At 43.4% G+C, this 22,356-nt stretch overlaps 1 protein-coding gene across 6 annotated transcripts in view; it reads left to right on the top strand.

Annotated features, from left to right (window-relative positions):
* Nucleotides 1-9,956: 9,956 nt before the first annotated feature.
* RALGAPB (Ral GTPase activating protein non-catalytic subunit beta) overlaps nt 9,957-22,356 on the top strand; it is an 87,828-nt gene continuing 75,428 nt past the window's right edge. For all 6 annotated transcript variants that reach the window (XM_027070080.2, XM_027070079.2, XM_053199973.1 and 3 more), the window contains exon 1: nt 9,957-10,090. The gene's annotated coding sequence lies outside the window, so the exon portion shown is untranslated. The remainder of the gene's footprint in view (nt 10,091-22,356) is intronic.

The raw sequence follows: 22,356 nt of genomic DNA, 5'->3' as shown, positions 1-22,356 counted from the left end.
TGCTGGAGAAGGGCTGAGCGAAAGAATAATACAGCAGGGAAACGAACAGGAAGTCTGGGGCAAGAGGAAGAGCAGCATTTGAAACTGAGTGGATGGGGAAGGCCTCACCCGGAGGTGTCATTTGAGTCTAGGGAGGGCCTCTCACCTCTGGGTGTTCATAGCAGCCTGCCTGCCTCCCTCACAGCATGGATGGGGTGGCAGGAAACTTTGGGGTACCAGGCCCAGGAACCAGCCAATGAGGCTGCTGCAGTGCCATACCTGATTATGAGTGGCTGCAATGGAAGCTGTGCCTGTCTTGAGGGCAGGCTCTACACCTGCCAACTCTAGCCCTGTCGCCCTCCCACCCACAGCTCAGTGGATTAGGGAAGCACCCGACAGGAAGTGCTAACCCGTGACCTTGGTTTATAGTACTAAGAACAGGTTTTCCTCTGGGGAAATGTGATGAGTATGTGAAGAGCCAGAGTAGTCGGTTGCAGAAACAGGAAGAGACAGGAATTGAGTCCCTTTAACCACAGAATCCAAAAGTGCAGAGCACTAAGCTCCCGTTGCGAGGGAGGGAGCCATTTCTAGAACGCTTATGGGGAAGAACGATACTCCAATCTCCAAACCACGTTAATGTTCCAGAAGGCCCGGGGTTCAGCTGTCCCTGAATTTTTGCAAGGCATGGCCAAGTGACCAAGACTCCTGTCTTCCTATTTTTCTTACCAGAGACCTTACATTGACCACCACTGTGCCTTTGCCAGGGGAGCCAGACGAGTCTCTGCACCTAACAGCCTCAAGGGTGTTACTTACCAGTTCAGTGACTGACATACGCAAGCAGCTCAATCAGCATTCAAGGATGTGGAATGAGGCCAATCGTGGTCTTGACCGTGTGCACCAGAAAGGGCTCATGGAGACCTCTCTGTCCCTGTGATTACAAACACCGTGTCACCAGGATACCTAACTACACCTGCATTAGGAAGCAGCCTGATGAAATCATTTAGAGCCTGTTGAATTAGCACGTTGTCCCTCAATCGCCGTGGGGGCCTGGAACCTATTATTTTGCCTCCTTGGGCCTCAGTTTCTGGCTCTGTGATTTGACCCTGTGCACCTACCCCCAATAGTTAGGGTTAAATAAGATGATGCATGTTGAATGCATAGCACAGTACCTGCCTCATAGTGTGTGCTCGATAAATATCAGCTATTTTTATTTGATGAGCACGTCTTGCATGTTGCTAGTTAGCATGAAGAACAAATATGTCATTATGACAGACTCATCTGTCAACGTGACACCATAAATACTTTCCTCTTTGCTCATTTGCAGATATCCCTGTAGGACTTGGTGGTAATCACCACCCCCACTGATTGAACTTGGATTGCATGCCACGCGCTGTACTAAGTAAGCCCGTCTATATAATTATCTCATTTCATCTTCGCAACAGCCCAGTGAGGTAGATTTAATTACCTTCCATTTTATAAGGGAGGAAACCAAGGCTCAGAGAAACGAAGGGACCTGTCTTACTTCTAGTGAGTGGCTCAGCTCGTTTCGCATTGACATAGTAAGTAGTGAAAAATGTTGCAGGCCGATTTCATAAATAGCATGCGCATCTGAGGTTGTCAGATGCTTGTTTGTACTGGAAAACTGGAAATTAGGGTACTTTACTATTCTGTCCATCTGCTTCACGTTGCCTGGTTTCCAGCTTTCCTAAAATACTCCCCATCTAATTCAACAATCTTTAGTCTTGAACTTGTGAACCTGACGTGGAGAGAGACAATAGGCATATTTCAGCCAACACCAAAATATCAACTGTCTCCTTCTTTACTGTTGCGTCTGAAACAGAGTCATCATCCTAGGTCTCCCGAGCTTAAGGAAACCTTCACCGAGTGTTACCAAAGTGGCCCAAGAACCAGGATTAGGGTCAGGAAGAGCCATGATCCCATCAGAAAATAGGTGCTTGGTCACAGAGGCCCTGATGAAGCAGCTGGTGGGAGTTATATAGCTGAATCAAGCCGGGAGCACAGAAGCTGGAAGAATCAAGTTCACTTGTCCATTCAAAAAAATACTTGTCAGGCTGCTGTGTTGAGAATAGGGACACAGTGAGGAATAAGAAATTTCTTCCCTCAAGAGGATCACATACATAAGATAGTGAGTTCTATTCCTTCACACCTCAGGTATCTATGGCCAGTCACCGTGTGCTGAGTCTCGCTGTAAGCTGGACATACAGCTCTGATCTAAAGCAGAGGAGGGGCCTCCTGGAGCTTATAGTCTAGAACAGCACTATCCAATAGAAACGTAGTGCATCCTATATAAGTAATTTAAAATTTTCCTAGTGGCCACTTAAATAAAAAGAAGATGAAATACATTTTAGTAATATAGTTTATTTAACCCACTACATTAGAAAATACTGTCATTGGAGGGGCACCTGGGTGGCTCAGTCGGTTAAGCGTCTGACTTCAGCTCAGGTCATGAGCTCATGGTTAGTGAGTTCGAGCCCCACATCGAGGTCTGTGCTGATGGTGCAGAGCCTGCTTGAGATTCCCTCTCTCTCTCTCTCTCTCTCTCTCTCCCTCTCCCTCTGCCCTCCCCACTCGCTCTCAACATAAATAAACTTAAAAAAGAAAATATTGTCATTTCAATATATAACCAATATAAAAAGCTACTAATGAGATATTTTACACTTTTTCCCCAAACTAAGTCTTTGAAATCTGCATATTTTTTTCAATATATGAAGTTTATTGTCAAATTGGTTTCCATACAACACCCATTGCTCATCCCAAAAGGTGCCCTCCTCAATACCCATCACCCACCCTCCCCTCCCTCCCACCCCCCAAAAATCTGCATATTTTATGCCTGTGGCACATCTTGGTTTAGGTGAAGTGCCTTTTGAATGTTTAGTAGTGGTTAGCGGCTACCTTATTGGACAGCATAGGTCTAGGTGATGAGGGGCTCAAGGCTAATTCCATGTAAGAAGAGTGTTCTGAGGATGCCTCCTTTACAGGAAGGCGGCTGCATCTTGTTGACTCTTAAAGAAGCTTCTGTAGCCTAGGTCCCCCATTCTCTGGCGGGGAGAGGTCAGAGAAGGTTTCCTGGAGGAAGTAGAATTGACTGGGCAAAGGAGGGGTGGTCCATGTATACAAGCAATGTGGGGGATATGGGGGCTCAGAGATGGCCGGTGTGGACGGCGGGCAGCACTGAGGCCTGGGGCAGCAGCCTGCTGTGAGTGTGAAAGTACGGGGTTTGTGCCACACACACACAGTTCAACCCAGCCAGGGGACTCGGGTGACAAGCTTCACCCTCTCTGGGCCTCCGTTACCTCCCTTGAAAGGATGTGGTCAAGATGTACGAGAACACTTTATATAGCAGACGCCCTGATTCATTATTAAATTGTTGACCTCCGTTAATATTTATTACAGGTTCTTCTGCGCATATGGAGATGGCCAAGTTTTGCGTTTGTTTCCTTGTCTCGGGAACTTTGGGGTTGAAGGCACCACAGTAGTTTTTAGAGAAGGACACACCCCTCCCCTTATTTTTCCCCTGACTTTATTTTTACCAGAAGTTGGACAACACAAGTAACAGATTTGAGTTTTAAAAATAAATCTTTTGGGGGCACCTGAGTGGCTCAGTTGGTTAAGTATCTGACTCTTGGTTTCGGGCCAGGTCATGATCTCAAGGTTCGTGAGTTCGAGCCCCGCATTGGGCTCTGTGCTAGCTGTGTGGGGCCTGCTTGGGATTCTCTCTCTCTCTCTCTCTCTCTCTCTCTCTCTGCCCCTCCCCTGCCTGTGCTCTCCCTCTCTCTGTCAAAATAAATACATAAACTTAAAAGAATTTTTAAATAAAAAATGAATCTTTTCTTCCGGAATAATCTTAGATTTACAAAAAAGTTAAAAACCTGGTAGACAGTTCCCTTATGCCCTTCCCCCAGCTTCCCCCATAGGCACCTTATGCAGCCACAGTATATTTGTTAAAATTAAGAAGTTAATGTTGGCACACTACCATTAACTGAACTCCAGACTGTTTTTGGAATTCACCAGCTTTGCCTCTAATGTGCATTTTCTGTGCCAGGATCTGAGCTAGAGCACCACATTACCTGTGGTCATCATGGTAATCATGGGTCGTCGTCTCCTCTAATCTGAAACAGATTCTCCATCTTTCCTTGTTTGCCCTGACCTTGACGGCTTTGAAGAGTGTTAGCATTTTGTAAAATGGCTCTCAGTTTGGGTTTTTCTGATGTTTTCTCATGACTAGAATTTCGGGGAAGAATATCACAGAGGTGAAGTTCCTCTCTGAACATGTATCAGGGGTATATGATATCCACATGACATCACCAGCGATATTAACCCCGATCACTTGGTTAAGGGGTGACTGCCAGACTTCACTGTAAAGTTACCGTTATTCCCTTTCCAAAGATTCTGGTCTTTGGAATACAGGCTTGATTGTAATACGTAGTTTAGAGAACATGTTTAGAAATCTTTGCCCAACAGTGAGAGAGCATATATTTTTCTCAAGCACATTTGGAGCATTTACAAATATTGACCATGTTTTACGCTGCAGAGCAAGTCTCACATACCAGTGCATTGGAATCATATAGACTACAATATGTGACTATAACATAAAGACATAAAACAAACTTCAGAGAATACTTAGACTTGAATGAAATGAAAATCCTAATCCTATATATCAAAAGTTGTGGAATGCAGCTAAAACTGTACATGAGAAATATAGCCTTGAATGCTTTTGTTGGGAAGTTCCTACCAGTAAGAGAGCGTGTGACCCATCATATGGGAGACTTACCTGTATTGACCTATGTAGATGGGAGTTCAGAGGGTCCAGAACTCCCCAGCGTTCTGGTCTTTGGCATTCCTTCATAACCATGAGGGAATCAGAACACCAGATTTATTCCCTGGCAGCATTTGTTTTTAATGTTTACTTATTTTTGAGATAGAGACAGAGCCTGAGCAGGGGAGGGGGGAGAGAGAGAGAGAGAGAGAGAGAGAGAGAGAGAGAGAGAATCCGAAGCAGGCTCCAGGCTCTGAGTTGTCAGCGCAGAGCCTGATGTGGGGCTCAAACTCACAGACTGTGAGATCATGACCTGAGCTGAAGTCAGAAGCTGAACCACGACTGAGCCACCCAGACGCCACCCCCCACACCCCCGCCGGAACCTGTTAGTATTGAAGCAATATAACTTACTTTGTAGTTTTCTAATACATTTATTTAATGCTCGGTATGTTAGTACTCGTGTTGGTGGAGATAGGCACAACAACTCCTACCAGAGGGGGTAAGGTAACTGCCCTGAGAGCCACCTGAGGAAGGGACTACAGAGTGCAAAGAGTAAAGGATCCCTGCTGCCCATCTCCCCCATCACCCTGGCTGCAGTAGGTCCGAGTGGTGTCATGGTCTGAACAGAGAACTGTGAACCAACGCTTGGACCCACATCATGCAACTCAAGCCCAGTCATCTTCAGTGGACTGTTGGTAGCTCAGAAGCCTAAACGCATCCTGGTTTCAGTGTGACTGAGAATCACCAAAATCAGCCTGCCAACACACTTTGGCAGCCCAATTTCACACAAGCTGGTGAAAGGAATTCTGCACCAGTTAGCAAGAGTGAGTTCATTGCCAGACTGTCCTCCTGGAACCAGAACTGGCCATGAGGCTCCAGAATGATTCCATATATGTAAGTCCTGGAGCTCTTCAAGGCATCTGGTCAATCTCACACATAAGTGAAAGGAGGAGGTAGTAGGAAAGACGGTTGAAGAGCTCTTCAAAGAGAGGAAATAAAGAATAAGACAGGGGATGGACCTAGTCTGGGAGTGCATCGCCCTGCCTGGATGGCACCCTGGCTCTGGCCGGTCCCAACCACTGGAGTGAGGCTTAGAAAACTTGAAGGTAGAAATTTCTAGCTAACAGGACCCACATGGGACCTGGTCTGGATTGGAGCACCCTACCAAGAGGACATTATGCCTTGGAGGGGTGCATGGAAAAATTCGAGGAATACTGATCCAAAGTGCAGTACTCCTTGAGGCACAGGGTCTGGGGCAGGGGACCTCTTTTATTTTTAAGTTTATCTATCTATTTTGAAAGAGAGAGAGAGAGAGGGAGAGAGAGAGAGAGAGAGAGAATGAGCAGGGGAGGGGCAGAGAGAGAGGGAGAGAGATCCCAAGCAGGCTCTGCACTGTCAGCGTGGAGCCCAATGTGGGGCTTGAACCCATGAACCATAAGACCATGACCTGAGCTGAAATCAAGAGTCAGTCCCTTAACCAACTGAGCCACGCAGGTGCCCCTGGGACAGGGGAACTCTTACCTAGGTGTAATGATGATACTTTAGTATCACTGGATATTATTCACTAAGACTTAACAGTAGAGCAAGAAAGTGGTTAGATGCTGAGCCAGTGCATTTTCCATCCACTATCCATCCACTGTCCCCACACCCACCTACATATCCATCCAACAAATGTTTATCGAGCACCAACACTGTGCCAGTATTAAGTTCAGGGGAAATAGAAGGGAATCTTCCCAATCATTATCTACCCCAAGCTAATTCTATACATTTTAAAAAGGAAGAAAAAGAAAAAAAAATGGCTACAGATGAGATACCTCTTATACATCTGTTAAAACTTTTCTCAATTATGACCCTTGAAAGTGTTTTAATTGCCATGAACGCATACAATTTACTCCCCAAACTTAGTGGTTTAAAATAATGACAATATTTATTTTGCCCATGAATCTGCGCTTGGAGCTGGGCTCAGTAGGTTTAGCTTCTCTCTGCTCTGCTTAGTGTCAGGTAGGTTGATGTGAAACCTGGGGACTGGAATCATCTGAAGGCTTCCTCACTCACATATCTGGCCATTTGATGTTGCCAGATATGTGACGATGGAACATTTCCACACGGTCCTTTCATGTGACCTGGGCTTGCTACCAACATGGTAACTGGGTTCCAAGGACGAGCATTTGAAAAGGGGGTAAACTGGGGCGCCTGGGTGGCTCAGTCGGTTGAGCATCCGACTTCAGCTCAGGTCACGATCTCACGGTTCGTGAGTTCGAGCCCCGCGTCGGGCTCTGGGCTGATGGCTCAGAGCCTGGAGCCTGCTTCCGATTCTGTGTCTCCCTCTCTCTCTGCCCCTCCCCCATTCATGCTCTGTCTCTCTCTGTCTCAAAAATTAACATTAAAAAAAAAAGGGGGGTAAACTAATGGAAGCTGTATCCTCTTGATGAGCTAGTCCCAGAAGACACATAGTATTCCTTCTGCCACATTGGCCAGAACAGTCACAACCAGACTCAAGGGGCGGGGACGGGGACATGGATCCCATTTTTTACTGAGAAGAGTGTTGGTTATATTGTAAGAACTGTGGGATGAGTTGTACATATATCTGTATGGCCAACGTTGGGCGGAAAAGTCTGCCAAAAGAAGGTTAATATAACTCCATTTTTCCTTTGTGACTGCAATGCCTTTTAAGACACAATAAATAAGAACACAATACAAAATTATATTTTGACATAACAGTTTCAGATGAAGACATTCCCCCAATTTATTCTACTCTTCTAGTTAGAAATTAGGATGTGGAACAAGTGTGAATTAGAGAAACCATAAAGTTTCCTTCTGTATAGGGTTTCATGTTTCTTCAGTCTATTGTGTGTGCATACCTTCCTGACATGTTTCAAAGTATTCTCACGTTTAGTCTTTTCCCCCCGCCTCAGGTGTTTGTGCGTGTGTGCACGCTGTAACTTTACGTTGATTTAAGTGAAGCCCTCAAACATTTAAAAAACTGGTAAAGAAAAAGGTGTAGAAATATGTTACTTTTGAGGGATGACTCTCTTACATCTTTTCTCCACCACCCCCTGCCTAATATTATATCTTATATTCCTGACCAGTACAATGGTCCTTACCCTTTGTATTTTATGTAAAAGCCCTACTCTTAACTTGAAATTATTTATTGCTTATGTAATTTTTGTTTGCATTATTCCTTTAATCTATTTTTCTGTTAAAATATTTAGGTATCTTGGGTTGGAATTGAACATATTTTTTCCCATTAAAATTAATGGAAATAGGGGCGCCTGGGTGGCTCAGTTGGTAAAGCGGCCGACTTCAGCTCAGGTCATAATCTCGCGGTTCATGAGTTCAAGCCCCACGTCAGGCTCTGTGCTGATGGCTCAGAGCCTGGAGCCTGCTTCAGATTCTGTGTCTCCCTCTCTCTGACCCTCCCCCATTCATGCTCTGTCTCTCTCTGTCTCAAAAATAAAATAAAAATGTTAAAAAAATTAATGGAAATATATATTCTTTCACTCAACAGCTTTCACTTAGAGGTATTCAATATTTATTATATTAGAAATGTGTTTGGTTGAAAGTAACATAAAACTCAACAAACTGTGGTCTAAATAAGATTTCCCCCCTCTCAAAAACAGGAAGGGAGTCCAGTGTTTGTGCGGCTGCTTGAGTATATCCTCAAGAACCAGGCTTCTTTTATCTTTCTGTTCCACCTTCCTTAGCACAGTCCTCCTCGTGGTCTCAAGATGACTGCTGCACCTCCAGGTGTCGTGCCTCAATTCCATGAATGAAGTCAGGGGAAGGGGAAGGTCACAGGTGTCTCCAAAGACTTCCTTTTTATTCTGGAAGAGAGGATCTCCCTTCAGACTTCTGTCTACATCTTATCGGCCAGAACTTGGTTTCGTTGCCACTCCTAGCTGCAAGGGAGGTTGGGAACTCTAGGGTTTGCTTTCCAGCCTCTGTAGTTTAGAAAGGCAAGGGATAAGTGGTTGGGATATTGAATGAACCTCTTAAGATATTTGTCACGCTGTGTTTAATTGAAGTGTATTGCTTTGATCAACAAAGTGTCCTGGATATAGCCCCATTCCTATCCTGGAACATTCTTTCTCCTTGTTCCTCTTGCCTCTAACAACTTTCCTGGCGTGGGGGTGGGAGGGGGGGGCAAGGTCTTGAGGAAACACTTCTCTTTCATCCTTTTTATGAGAATATCAGTTCCCTTGTCCTTCCTCCGTGGTCTCTTCTAACAGAAGGTAAGGAGGAGTCAGCATTTTCTCTGCTCTCTTCCGCTCTTTTCAGACAACCATGCCTTCAGTACTACTCAACATCCTGATCCTGTCTTCTTTGAATATCAAGGGCAGTCTCAAGGCCAGGGCCTCCCTTCTCTTTCAGCCCAAGTTTCCCCCTTTACACTCCCAAGGCACTTGAGCTGTACCTCTCTAAGGCTACTTATTACTTTCTTCGTTGAAGCTGAAACCAAAATACTGAAAGTGGAACTGTTTACAAAATGTGTGGTGCACTGTAGGTGCTCAAACCGGTATCTCCTGCTATTATTATTACTATTTATGTCTTATCCCCTATATCAGACTCAGCTCCTTAACGAGAGGCTCTGAATCTGATGTCTGATTCATTTTAGTAATCTGCACCTGGCCTGGAATTGAGGGCATTTCTCATAATTAATGCTATGCCCAGGTAATAAAGGGGCGGCGGGGAAAGGGCAACATTTCAAAGAAAGGGTGCTGTAATGGTAGGATGTGAGAAACTCCTAGAACCTGGGTGGGAACCAGAATCTTGCAGAGAAGCCCCTTCCTCTGTCCGCACAGAAAACACGCAAAGTCGGGATTGATGCACAGGGACGCAGGTGCGGCGCCCCCTCCGCGGCATCGAGATACTGTAGGCGCAGCCGTCACTTCACTCCTCCCACTCCACTTGCTCCGGAAAGGGAGGAGGGAATATGCCCCGCGCGGCCATCTGGGATAGCTGCGCACGCGCAGCTTCCGGCTCCGTGTCTTGGGAATTATTTGACGCCGCCGCTTCGGACAGGCAGAAGGCTCTGATCAGGCGCGCCGCGCACGCGCGGTGGTCCGCTCGGTTCGGGGAGTTATTTGACGCTGCCGCCCCTGGCAGTCGGAAGTTGCCAGAGCAGAGCCCAGCCGGCCGGCCCGACCGGCCTTCGTCGTCCCCGGGCGCCCTCGGAGAGCCGCTGACGGGTGGACTGACCGACCGCCTAAGGACAGCCGGCCAGGGCAGCGAAAGCGCCGGCACTATGGCGCGGGTGGCGTGAGGCGGAAGGCCGAGTGCGGCCGGCGGCGGCGGCGCCCGCCCCAGCGATGCGGGCCCCGCCCGTCGCCTCAGGTAACCGAGCGGCCCTCCCCGTCGCGGCCGGACCCTCCCCTCCCCTCCCCTCCGGGCGGTCCTGGGACGGCGAAATCTGTTTCTCGGGCCCGGGTGCACTCAGGGCCCTGCCTTCGGAAGCACGTCTCTGCCTTTTTCGGGGGACCCGCGGGGTCCGGCGGAGCCTGGCCCTGACTCCGGGGCGAGTCGGCGGTTTCTGTCGGGTCTGTTCAAACCGGGTCTAGCCTTTGGGAGCTGCCCGGGTCGGGCGATGCGCTCTCCTGGCAACCTGGGGGAGGGGGCGGGTCTGGAGCGGAGCTAGACAACTCCGGCGAGGAATTTGGTCCAGCAGAAGGGTTGCTCGAGTTGCTGCCGCCCTGTGGAGGCGATGCTGCCCGCTGCACAGTGACAGTCGGATGAGGAAGAGTTAATAACGAGAATAAACAGCTTATCCTGGTTAAGCGCTCGCTATACGCCAGGCCTTGTGCCAGGCCATTACGTTCACCATGTCTAACTTCACGAGAACCCTGTAAGGTAGGGTTCTTATCCCCATTTTACTGACGATGCAACTGAGGCTCTGAATGGTTTGGTGACTTACCTGTCCAAGGTCACATAGCTGGTGATTTGGACCCAGGCATCCTGACTCCAGAGTCAAGTTCTTAACAATTAGGTCAGTGGCTCTCCAACTTTGCTGCACGTGAAAGTCACCTGGGGCAGCCTTTAAAGATTCCTGATGCTTAGGCAGCACATCCAGGCCATTAAATCAGAATTGGGGGGTGGGGAGGGTGGTGGACGTGGGGGGACCTAGACGTCAGTATTTTTTAAGGAGCCACGTGTGAGTCCAGTGTGTAGCAAACTTTGGGAACTGCTGGGATGGGCAGTCCTGCATCTCAGAAGACATTGCACTGTGTCTCCAGTTTCACTGTGTAGGAGAATCATCTGGGAGTTTGTTAAAAATGCAAGTTCCACTTGCAGGGATCCATCTTATCCTTAGGCCCAGTGACGACTCCACTTTGTGAAAGACAGTTGGGGGTGGAAGGTGACTTTCTTTGCGGGGTTTCTGAGTTGCTGTACCTTTAAAGTGTATACATCTCATGCAAAGCTGTTAGTTTGTAGTTTTCCTGGGCGTACAGTACTCACAGGTCTAGTGTCTCTAACTTCTGGGTCATCTTTGCACAGGCTGTTCTTCTGCCTAGGCTATCTTCCATGCTTTGTCCCCTCTCCAGACTTCTCTCTCATACACGCGTGCACATAGCTTTTCCTTCCGGTTTTAGTAACTTAGTATATTTTCATTGCAGAATGCCTGAGCTGCTATGTCCTAGCATATTTACAGATTTTAAAGAAAGGCAGGGTAGTAATTCAGATTGTATTTGTTCTTGGCTGGTCCTTAAGCCATGTAAACTTTATAAAAGGGAGTGAGTGAATATGTGTGTGAAGGTCATTATGAAAGGGTTTGAGGACAATTTTTTTAATAGCAGTTAAATATGGTGAAGTATGTGGACTGAATGAAAATATACACATTGTGTATAATGATATTCTATACAGGATAAGGATTGTTGTAGAAAGATTCTCTTGGTTGAACTTTGTACTCTTCTGTCAATTTTTAGGCTGAGGCTAATATGGAAACTGATGAGACAATTCTTGTTAAATTCAGATACTAAAGCAACTTGCCCTTGGTTCTCTCTGATCAGATATGGACAGAGTATCCAGTTCTGGCTTTAACACAAGGAAGAAACTCAGTCTTTAAGCATGAGGTTTAACTCTGTAGTTGATATCCAAAGTAAAGGTGAAAAATTCCACATGATCAGTTAAAGACCAAAAGTGACTTGAATCAAGGTAGCCTGAGACTTAGAAATGGATTCTGTTTGAGATACTCACCAGTGTGAGCAGGTGTGTTCTCTGACATGTGTAAAAATGTTTTGGATAGAATACATGATTTTCTTTGATAGAAGATGATTAAAGTTTAAGGTATTTAGAGTTTAATTTTAAGTTTTTGTAGGTGAAGAAAGTAGGTAATTTGCCCGAGATTTCATGGTTGGGTTCTAGCACATCAAGGACCAGAATTCAGCTTCTTTCCTCTGGACGTAGTGTTTCCTTCCACCCCCATCCTCCACGGTGAAAGGATGTCTTATTTGTTATTGGTGTGTGTGTGTGTGTGTACACACATGTATGTTGGGGATGGGGGAAGTGACTATAGTCTGCTATGTTTGAGATCCTCATTTAGATGTATAGTGAATGCTTGGCGTGTAACATGTACTTTGCTGTATATACTGAGGATACCAAGATAAATACGACGCAGCTCCTGTCCTCAAGGAATCTGTAGTCTAGTTAGAGTTGTAATAAAAAGAATAGTATCTGGGACGCCTGGGTGGCTCAGTCGGTTGAGCGTCCGACTTGGGCTTGGGTCATGATCTGGCGGCTTGTGAGTTTGAGCCCTGCGTCGGGCTCTGTGCTGACAGCTTGGAGCCTGGAGCCTGCTTTGAATTCTGTGTCTCCCTCTGTCTCTGCCCCTAGCCCACTTGCATTCTGTCTCTGCCTCTCTCAAAAATAAATAAACATTAAAAAAAATTAAAAAAAAATAGTATCTAAGGCAGCTCTGTCAAGTAGAATTTTCTGCAGTGTTGGAACTTTTTGGTTTTTGTTTTTTAGTATTTATTTATTATGAGAAAGAGAGAGAGAGTGAGCATTGAAGGGGCAGAGAGAGAGGGAGAGACAGAATCCCAAGCAGGCTCCGCACTGTCAGCATGGAGCCCAGTACGGGGCTCAAACTTGTGAACCATGAGATCATGACCTGAGCCAAAATCAAGAGTTGGATGTTTAACCAACTGAGCCACCCAGGCACCCTGACAGAACTGTTCTATATCTGCACTGTCCAGTGTAGTAGCCACTAGCCACATGGGACTTTTGAGCACTTGAAATGTGGCTAGTGTAGATAAGGAACTGATTTCTAATTTAATTTAAATTTAAGTGGTTACATGTGGGTATGACTACTGTATTGGGCAGAGCAGGTCTGAGGTATGAAGGATGAGACCTGTGGTGGTACCAGTGGGAGCAAGCAGGGGATTCATAGTATTCATACTTCTTTTCTTTTCTTTCTCTTCTTTCTTTTTTCTTTTCTTTTCTTTTCTTTTCTTTTCTTTTCTTTTCTTTTCTTTCTCTTCTTTCTTTCTTTCTTTCTTTCTTTCTTTCTTTCTTTCTTTCTTTCTTTCTTTCTTTTAAACAGACTAGCAAAAGCTACTTGTTTACACTTTTAGGGAGGAATACAGGCACAACCTTTCTTTCGGGTATTTGATAGGATACCCAGTAGAATTTGGTATATAGGTGAATACATTCCTTTGTGACCGAACTTGGTTGATATTTGCCTTTTAGGGTCAATGGGACTACAGCAGAAACGTGAACTATAATCCTTCTGTCTTTACTCATCATAAAGTTATATGGGTGACCTTGAGAGCACTGTGTGCCTTAAAATCTAGCGTGGTTCATTTGTTTACTCAGTGTTTTGGCACCCTGTTCCCTGTTTTTCCTAAGAGAAACAAAGCATGGCTGATAATATGTACCTTGCCTTTGTACATCTCAAAGTATGTTGACTTGTATCGCTTTATTTGATTCTTCCCCGGAGTACTTTAGGTAGGTACTGCGGGTGTTCTCCCTGCTTTGCAGACGAGGAAACTATGACAGAGAAATGCCAGGCGACTTGTCCAAGGTCATTATGGCGAGGTATGGAGTCACAACCAAAGGGACAAGCATTGGACTTCAGAGCAGGAGGTAGAGTTTCTTATCCCAGCTCTCCTGTCACTTGCTGTGACTCTGAGCAAGTTCTAGCCTTACTTGCTTTCTCACCTAGTATCTAGTGCATCTGTCTTCCTTAACTTTGGAGGCTTGTTATTGGAATAAAATGAAATAACATGTGAAAGCTCTTTCAAAATGATCAGTTTTCCAAAGGTACACTGTTACCAAGCCAGATCTCTAGTGGTTTTTTTCCTGTATGATGCTGGCCTCCTAACTCATCACGTCAGTTATTCACGTTGAATACTATGGTGTGCCGTGTTGTCCTAGATTCTTCTGTCTTCCTCGTTATGAAATCTTCCCTTGTGCAGCCACTGTGTCCTGTTTGTATCTGCATACCGCACACCTAGGACGATATCTGACATGTAGCAAGCGTTGAATAAATGTTTGTTTCATGAAATAACTGATGTCTGGATTTACTTTATGAAGTTTTTAAAAATCGATCTCTGTAATTAGACTTGAAGCTTCTTGTGAACAGGGATCTTATTTATTCATTATTATTATTCTCTGTGCATGGTGTATAGAAGGCATACACCTTGTATACAGGCATACACCTGTAATAAATATTGATAGAGTCAGTTGATACAGTTAATGTCAGGCTGTGGTCTTAGTGTGTCTACCAGCACCAACATATCGGTCATTTTGGTAATCTGTCAATTAGAACCTTCGTGTTACTTTGTGGTAGTACCAACAACCATGGGCTGTTACCAGAACACAGTCGCCTGATAATAGAAACCTCCAGAGAGATTACCTAGAAAATGGACAAATGCAGAGTTGGACGACACTAAGTGATCTGCAGGGGAGCACTGTCATCATCTTCTCTCTCCTCCTGTCGTACTTACTTCTGGAGTATGGAGGTAGAGACTTCTCTGCTAGCAGCTCAGGTTAATAGCTGACCGAGCCTGTCTGGGGAGGAGGCACAAGACCCTTAACATAGCAGTCAGAGCCCTTCAGCCTGTCCTCCCTGCCTCATCCCCATCCTTCCTCCCTCCCGCTCCTCAGTATATAAGCCACACTGGAGTTTACTTTTCTATTGTCCCTTCAGCTTGTCTTGGATACTTACACCAAATTTCTTTACTGGGAATTCAGTTCCTGTCGTATCATTTCTATGATAAAGTTACCATCCTCTCATTCTCCGCCCCCAGTTTTTACTAAATTAATTACAAATCTCCAATCGTAGCATTCATACTCTTTCAAAATCCGTCCCTGTTTATCTTTGAAATCTTACCCCTTGTACATCTAGCTTTTTTTCCTGCCACTCTGGGTTTTTAGTTTCTGGTGCTGTTTTTTGCTACTTGAAACAAGCACCCTGCCCTTCCTCTTACATATTTTTCTTTTCTATCTGCCTCTTTTTGCTGTCACTCTTACTCACTTAATTTTCTTATGTGTTAAAATTGTAACCTTCCTTCAGTACCCAGTTCATTCTTCCCTGATCTTATCCTGTTGTTTTCCAGCTCAGCCCTTCTTTGAATCAAAAGGAATCTTTTGTCCTCTGAACTTCCTCAATATCTTGCCTGTAGCTTACCATAATTGGTTTAGTTAACACCCATCATCTCCTATAGATGCGGTAAAAAGGAAAAGATTCTCCTTGTGAAAACTCTTAGGATCTACTCTCTAAGCAACTTTCCTGCATCTCATACAGCAGTGTTAACTATAGTCATCATGTTGGACGTTACATCCCTAGGGCTTATTTATCTTATAACTGGAAGTTTGTACCTTTTGACCACTTTCCTCCAGTTCCCCCTCCCCAAATCCCCCACCACTGGTAACCACAAATCTAATCTCTTTCTATGATTTTTGTGGGGTTTTTTTTGTTTGTTTTGTTTTTTAAGATCCCACATATAAATGAGATCATAAAGTATTTGACTTATTTCACCTAGCATGATGCCTTCAGGGTCCATCCATGTTGTTGCCAATGGTAGAATTTTCTTGTTTCTTTATGGCTGAATAATATTCCATCTCACACACACACACACACACCCTCCCCCCCCCCCCCAACTTTTTTATCCAGTCATTCATCAGTGGATTCTTAGGTTGTTTCCATGTATTAACACTGCTATGAATGTGGTGGTGCAGATACCTTTTTGAGTTAGTATTTTTATTTCCTTTGGATATATTCCCAGAAGTGAAATTGCTGGATCATATGGCAGTTCTTTTTTAATTTTTTAAGGAACCTCCATGCTGTTTTCTGTAGTGGCTCCACCAGTTTACAGTCCTGCCAACAGCGCACAATGATCCCTTTTCCTTGGCATCCATGCCAGTGTTTATTACGTCTTTTTGGTGATGGCCATTTCAACAGGCATGAGGTGGGGGTCTCATTGTGGCTTCAGTTTGCATTTCCCTGATACTAATGATGTTGAGCGCCTTTTCACGTACCTGTCGTCCATTCATAGATCTTCTTTGGAAAAATGTCTATTCAGATTCTTTGCCAACTTTTCTTTCTTTCCTTTTTAAAGTTTAGTGTTTATCCTTAATGCTAAACTTTATTCATAATCAAGGAATGATCACAAAATGCCAGACTCATCAAATTAATATTTTTAAAAATTACAATACCCAGTGTTGGTTAGAGCCCTGGGAAACTGGTACTCTCTGCCCTGCTGGTGGGTGCTAAATAGTAGTTTCCTAAAAGGCTTGTGAAAATACATTTCAAAGAGCTAGAAGACGCATACTACATCTGATCCAGCATCAACGCTTCTAGCTTAGGAATCTAGTCTGAGGAAATATGCATATACGTGGATTTAAGAAATGTGACAGTTTATATACATCAATAAGTTAATAATGGTCATTTCTGGGTTACAGGCTAATTTTTTTTAAATTTTATTTTTTATTTTTTAAAATTTACATCCAAATTAGTTAGCATATAGTGCAACAATGATTCCAGGAGTAGATTCCTTAATGCCCCTCACCCATTTAGCCTGTCCTCCCCTCCCACAACCCCTCCAGTAACCCTGTTTGTTCTCCATATTTATGAGCCTCTTCTGTTTTGTCCCCCTCCCCGTTTTTGTATTATTTTTGTTTCCCTTCCCTTATGTTCATCTGTTTTGTCTCTTAAAGTCCTCATATGAGTGAAGTCATATGATATTTGTCTTTCTCTGACTAATTTCACTTAGCCTGATACCCTCCAGTTCCATCTACATAGTTGCAAATGGCAAGATTGCATTCTTGAAAGTTTATTTATTTATTTTGAGAGAGAGTGAGAGTGGCTAGGGGAGGGAAAGAGAGAGAATCCCAAGCAGGCTCCACACTGTCAGCACAAAGGCTGATGCAGGGCTCAAACTCACAAACCACGAGACCATGACCCGAGCTGAAATCAAGAGTTGGATCCTTAACCAACTGAACCACCCACGTGCCCCCTGCCCATTAAAAAAAAATTTTTTTAATGTTTATTTATTTTTGAGAAAAAGACAGCACAAGAAAGAGAGAGAGAGAGGGAGACACAGAATCCGAAACAGGCTCCAGGCCCTGCAGTGTTAGCACAGAGCCCGACGTGGGGCTTGAACTCAAACTGCGAGATCATGACCTGAGCCTAAATTGGACACTTAACCGACTAAGCCACCCAGGTGCCCCATCCCTGCCCATTTTTAATTGGATTATTTGGTTTTCCCTGCTGTTGGTTGTATGAGTTCTTTATATGTTTTGGATATTAACCCTCTATCCTTTTTTTTTTTTTTTAATGTTTGTTTATTTTTGAGACAGAGAGAGACAGAGCATGAGTGGAGGAAGGGTAGAGAGAGAGAGAGAGAGAGAGAGGGGCGGGGAGGGAAACACAGAATCCGAAGCAGGCTCCAGGTTCTGAGCTGTCAGCACAGAGCCCGACGCGGGGCTGGAACTCACAAGCTGTGAGATCATGACCTGAGCCGAAGTCAGACACTCAGCCGACTGAGCCACCCAGGCGCCCCTAACCCCCTATCCTATACATGATTTGCAGATATTTTTTCCCATTCAATAGGTCGTTGATGGTTTCTTTTGTGTGCAGAAGCTTCTCAATTTGATGTGGTCTGACTTATTTTTCATTTCGTTGCTTGTGCGTTAGCTATGATTTCCAAAAAATCCAATTCCAAGACCATGTCAAGGAGCTTTTTTCCTTTGTTTTCTTCTGGGAGTTTCATTTCTTACAATTAAGTCTTTAGTCCATTTTGAGTTAATTTTTATGAATGGTATAAGATAGGGGTTGTTTCATTTTTTTTTTTTTTTATGTGACTATCCAATTTTCTCAGCACCATTTATTAAAGAGACTATATTTTCTTGTTTGACATTTTGAAATAAGGGCTACATAAGTGTGTATGTAGTTGTGATTGTGCTGATAGCAGCAGATACCACAAGTGGCATAGCCTCTGGTGATGGGATTTTTCTGAAATGGGCAACAATTCTTTTATTTTTTTTGTTAACAGTTCTTGGTATGGTAAGGTTCTAGACAAAATATGGTTCAGTCTTTTCTCAGTTTACGTGGTTAATTGCATTACTGGAAAACTCAGTGTATGTTAAAATAGCACAAAATATTTTGTATTTTTGTATACACTTTCAGGCTTAGACATTTAAGGACAGAATGATTTTCTGGCAGGCATTTGACAGTCATGTGAAAAGTAGCATAATTGTTCATTGTGCAGAACTGTCTCCTGCATTGCAGAATGTCTAGATTTCCTGGCCCTGCCCATGAATACCAATAGCACGCCCCAATCATTTTGTTAACCAGAAGTGCACTTAATATTTCCAAAATTCCCTCTAGGGGGCAGTTCTTTTGTGTTGAAAACCATTGACCTAAATTCTTGAGTGTGTCTTGTTGGCCTTACCTCCTAATCAGAATTGAGTTTTATCACTTGTTTTGCTAGTTTAATAGGTACGAAACGAGATCTTTGTTGCTTTACTTTGTTTTTTTAAATTCATGTTTATTTCCAATTTATATTTTCTCTTCATTGTTTTATTTAATTTGCCTGTAATTATAGTGTACATCTTTGTCTTAAAATTTTTTGTGTATTTTGTTAATATTTAGCATGTTTTTTCTATTAGATACGTTTTAATAGTTAAGTTCAACTTTTTCATTGTATCCTTTCTACTTTACATGTTTCTTGAAAGCACTTATTTCATTTTCTGACATTTAATCATTTAAATATTAATGCATTTAAAGAATTAGAATTTCTTACATTAAATTTATTTGTAAGTTTTTAAGAATTTAAGAGCTATTAAGCCTTAAAGCTTAATAGCCTTGGTCTTTCATAGTGTGTTTTTAAAGAATGATACTCCTGTCCTTTTTTCAGAATTGGAAGGGATAGCAGCTATGTCTTAAAAATGCATGTTCCCAGGCCCCAGTCCAGATCTATACAGAATTTCAGTTTCTAGTGATAGGGTCTGGAGATACACAGATGCTGCACCCTCCCCCAACCCCATGATTCTTGTGTATGCAATGGAGTTTGAAAACTAGCTTGCCTTTTTTTTTTTTTTTTTTGCCTTAAAATATTTTTTTTCTCTCCAATAGTGTGTTGTCTGGAATGTATGCTAAATATTTAGATATTCTTTAAATATTTGGAAACCATCCAACTACTTTAAAAAAAACTAATAATTAGCATAAAACAAATGGACATCTTCCAATTTTATTTGTATACGACATGCAAAATTTTTGACATACCTCAGTGGAATAAAGCGAACTTTCTAAAGTCTTCCTGTTTCCCACTGGTAAGCCTTGACATTCTGAAACATTTATGTAGTATCTACTGCATGCCAGGAACTATTTAAAGATTTAGGAAGTGAGGTTTCCATTCAAAAAAGGCTGACACTCTTGTGGTGAAGAGATCTTTACATGGCTAACAAATAAGTTAGAGGCTTGGTATGAACAGCCTGTAATAGACACAAGGGGGAGGGTTGATTTGGGGAGTAAAGAAAAGGCTTACCAAAGGGAGGACGTTTGTGCTGTTCCTCGAAGGAGTAGTAGTACTTCCTAAGTACTAGGATCGAGGTGGGGCACGGCCGTGCAGTTAGTGGGGAGTAGTGCAGGCAGTAACACAGGGTATGAAAAAACTTGTTGGGTTTGAGTGATCATCATTTGTGGCGTTAGCTGGGGGAAGGGATACACGTTGGAAGGTGTCCATAGAAGATGAGGCTGGGGAGGCGGAGTAAGCAATTTCAATTAGAATTCTAACAAGGTTTGTTTATTTTTTTGGGATCGTATAAAATCATCTTAAATTTTATATAGAAGAATACGTATTTAATAATTTGGCCTGAGAATACCCAATAAAGCTTTGAAAAAGAATAGTGGAGGTGGAGGGGGCTTCCTTTTTAGATATTAAAACATTCTGTAAAGCGACCAAATTTAAGTCATTATGGCATTGGCACAGGAATGGACAAACAGACAAACATACATAAATAGAGCCTATATAAATGAGGATTTAGTGTAGAAAAATTGGTATTTCAGTTCATTGGGAAAGGGTGTATTTTTAACAGATGATGATGGCATAACTGACTGTACATTTACAAGATAATAAATGGCACCTTTCCTAAGCTACTTATATAAGTAAGTTCCAGATGAATATAAAATTTAAGTGTGAAGAAATAAGCAATTGTCTTGTGGGAAATCTAGGAGACTGCATATACACTTTACGGTTATGCTTTCACACTTTTGGACCTAGACCCATAGTAAATATATTTTACACTGTGACCTCAAATATAGTATTTACGGAAGGTGAAACAAGTTTCACAGAACTTTGCTTACCTTTACTATGTGCGGTACCTTTGTTGTATATCTTCTTCCATGTAACTGAAAACAAAAGTATTACCCATTACATTTATTTCATGACCCACCATTTGGAAAACACTGATAGAGGAGATGGGAGGGAGAAACCACCGAAGCCAGACTCGAAACTAGAAGCTATAGGGGTGGCTAGGTGGCTCAGTCAGTTGAGCATCTAACTCTTGATTTTGGCTAAGGTCATGATCTCAATGTTGTGAGATTGAACCCCACGGCAGGGTCTGTGCTGAGCATGGAGCCTGCTTAAGAGTCTCTCCCTCTCTCTCTCTCTCTGCCCCCCTCCCCCGCTCACTCTCTTTGTCTCTCTAAAATAAAAAACAAACAACAAAAAAACCTAGAAGCTATAAAACATAAATATATGACTAGAACAATGAAATCTCACTTCATACCTATCACGTTGGCAAAGAAAGAAAAAGAAAATACTCCTTGGCAGGAGGTGGGGAGTGGGAACAGGGAAGGGCTCTCATCCATTCCTAATGTAGTTGGTTGTTAGAGCTTCTTTGGGGAAGCAATCTGGCAAGACCTATTAACATTAAAAACAAATGCCCTTTGATCCAATAGTTCATTCTTGGGAACTTGTTCCATAGAAGTTAAAAGGCCACTGTTTATATGAACAAGCGTGTTTATTGCATCATTTCCTGGTGACAAAAAAGTGGGAAATGGAGTAAATACACATTATTAGGAGATTGGTTGGATAAGTTATGCCACACCCATGCCATGGAATGTTACACACTCATTAAAATGAGTTTATTATTAGTTGGAAAGATAGTCATGAGGCATTGTTGAATGTAAAAAAAAAAAACCACAGATGCAGAGAAGTATACAGTCCCTATCTATGCAAGTATATAAATTATTTTGATGTGATTGAATTAGGGTAGAGCAAATACAAGAGGAGATGTTAGGTTGTTAACATGGACTATCTATCCAGGGAAGTGAATCATTTGGACAGGAAATGAAGCTAAATAAAATGAAAAAGGTAAAAAAAAACCCCACTACACTAAAACAAAGCAGGGGCGCCTGGGTGGCTCAGTTGGTGGAGCATCCGACTTCGGCTCAGGCCACGATCTTGCGGGTTCATGAGTTCGAGCCCCGGGTCGGGCTCTGTGCTGACAGCTTGGAGCCGGGAGCCTGCTTCAGATTCTGTGTCTCCCTCTCTCTCTGCCCCTCCTCCGTTCATACTCTGTCTCTCTCTGTCTCAAAAATAAATAAACATTAAAAAAAAATTAAAACAAAACCTCTCTGTAGTCTAATATTCTTGTGTATTTATGTAAGGGGCTGTATGTATAGTGTGTGTATATTATATTGTATATACATATGCACGTATGTACGTGTTGATTTAAAAAGGTGAGGAAAATGTGTGGTGTGGGAAAAAAAGTTATCATCTGATGGAGATGGCTCCCTGTCAGAACTTTGCCTTTTTCCCCTTCCATTTTTGAGAGTGTTTATTTTGGGGGGAGGGAGGAAGAACACCAGAATATCCTTGGGGGAATCCCTTATAAACCTGAGGAAACAGAGACAGTCGTAATAGTTGAATCCAGCCTTCCTTCAAATTGTAGGTACCTTGTTAGATGCTGGTCTAACTCTCTTGCCGTCCCATGTTCAGGGCCTCTTGGTCAGAGGAGAACATCAGACCTCATAGGGTCGCTGAAAAGTACCTGGGCCCAGGGTCCATCAGATTCCAAAAGAAGCTGAGAAGACTGGGGTTGGGAGGGTATGCAAGAGGGGAGGTGAAGGTGGTAGGTTCCTCTGTATGGAAAGGAGA

The sequence above is a fragment of the Acinonyx jubatus genome, chromosome A3, assembly GCF_027475565.1.
Source record: "Acinonyx jubatus isolate Ajub_Pintada_27869175 chromosome A3, VMU_Ajub_asm_v1.0, whole genome shotgun sequence".
In the NCBI taxonomy this organism is placed as follows: domain Eukaryota; kingdom Metazoa; phylum Chordata; class Mammalia; order Carnivora; family Felidae; genus Acinonyx; species Acinonyx jubatus.
The sequence above is the reverse complement of the archived record's forward strand: the minus strand, read 5'-3'. Positions and strand labels throughout refer to the sequence as shown.